We start from the raw sequence: 2,217 nt of genomic DNA on the forward strand, positions 1-2,217 counted from the left end.
AAGGGATCACCAATTTAGTATTGGAGGGCATCGTGGAGGGTAAAAATCGTAGAGGGAGGCCAAGAGATGAATACACTAAGCAGATTCAGAAGGATGTAGGTTGCAGTAGGTACTGGGAGATGAAGAAGCTTGCACAGGATAGAGTAGCATGGAGAGCTGCATCAAACCAGTCTCAGGACTGAAGACCACAACAACAACAACATCATTGCAACAATATATATCGTTAATTTGCATATAGTTATTAACTGAATCAAAGAATAATCATGCTGACTTTTTCAGGTGTACGAAAGGTATAGATGCAACTAATTAATTTTTGTACGAGTAAAATTTACATTTGTATATGGTTGTAATTACAGTTCTAGTTATTAATAATTAACTAACACCAATTAAAAGATGCGTATGATTGATTCTGACCGAAAAATCATCGTCTCATATTTTTTTATCGATTCACACAATTCCTGGCTTCAAAACAGAAAAATAGCTGTCTCTCTATGACTTGGAAATATCGGAGCTATAATCATTGGTTCAAATGGCTCTGAGCGCTATGGGACTTAACTTCTGAGATCATCAGTCCCCTAGAACTTGAACTACTTAAACCTAACTAACCTAAGGACATCACACACATCCATACCCGAGGCAGGATTCGAACCTGCGACCGTAGCAGTTGCGCGGTTCAGACTGTAGCGCCTAGAACCGATCGGCCACCCCGGCCGGCGAACTTAAATCAATAATTACTACATAATTACAATAGGGAAATCATTCCTAATATGTGCCTAATATGGTATTGTGTGTAATTTAGGATGGTACATTAGTTTTTTATCCAAAATGTTACCTTAATTTCATTTACTGGTGAGACAAATTACTAATATTATATTTATATATGCCCTCTTCGGGAGATTGGAAAAGAGATTGGAATAGGATGTAGGATCTCAAGGGATTGTGGTGTTACGAGCAGCTATGAAATGCCTGTTTCATGCTTTCTTAGATAATTACGAAAATCACCGGCTCCCAGCTACTTAAGTAACGGAACGTGAGTAAATTTCTTTTCTTACATTAGCCACTTCTTTGCACATAGGCTTTTTTTGTCCCTGTAACCTCTAAAACAGCCGAGGCAATCCCTAGTTTTTGTTTCTGTATAAAACCAAGAGGGATGTCATAGGACATAAACATAATGAACTTAAACAAATCACAACAACAGGGCGGCTTTGTAATAAGCGACTGGAGTTGGTTGGGACGATTTAGGCTGCAACGAAATTGATCGGTCGGTCGGCCGATTAGTTGGTGCATAACCAAGACAACACGGCGGCGAAGTTGATCGACCGGCGCCATTTGACGGCGCCGTAACTCCGTTCAAGCGCCTATTTAAAGCTAACCAGTGTAGATTTCTCTTTCTTTCAAGAACAGGCATCAATCAAAATGTTTTAAAGAAACTTTCATGCTTTGCTCAACAACATAAAAGTATGTCAACACGATTGGTCCCTCCTCGTGCGCAATCGCTGACGCACGGGAATAAAAGCGCACGAAAATTAGTAGAAAGAACGCACGTAGGCATGCGTGTTCTCGTGTCCAGACGTTGTCTCATTGTGCAAGCGGTCTGCTATTTACTCGTATCTATTATTTTGCTCGGCAATTTGTGCTGCATGTATTGTGATGAAAGGCGACAGAAAACGCAAAGACAAGACGACTATGGGTAAAATAGTATCCAAACAGGAGAGGTTCGACAATTACAAAGTGACAATGACGTTTTGTTTGCATATTTCCAAATGGCTCTGAGCACTATGGGACTTAACATCTGAGGTCACCAGTCCCCTAGAACTTAGAACTACTTAAACCTAACTAACCTAAGGACATCACACACATCCAAGCCCGAAGCAGGATTCTAACCTGTGACCGTAGCGATCACGCAGTTCCAGACTGAAGCGCCTAGAACCGCTCGGCCACTCCGGCTGCATATTTCCAGGAAAGTTGCTCAGGGAAGTGTGACAGGACCGCTGTTGTTCGCTATATACAGAAATTATTCGGCGGACAGAGTGGGCAGTGGTTGTTTGCTGATGATGTTGTGGTGTACGGTAAGGTGTTCAAGTTGAGCGGCTGTTGGAAGATACACGACGATGATGCGGACAAAATTTCTAGTGGTATGAAGAAGGTATCTGTTCTTTCGGATATGTCCAAAAGAACAGATGCCGTCTTCATATAGTTGAGGTTAACCAGCCATTG

The sequence above is a fragment of the Schistocerca nitens genome, chromosome 12 (genome assembly GCF_023898315.1).
Source record: "Schistocerca nitens isolate TAMUIC-IGC-003100 chromosome 12, iqSchNite1.1, whole genome shotgun sequence".
In the NCBI taxonomy this organism is placed as follows: Eukaryota; Metazoa; Arthropoda; class Insecta; order Orthoptera; family Acrididae; genus Schistocerca; species Schistocerca nitens.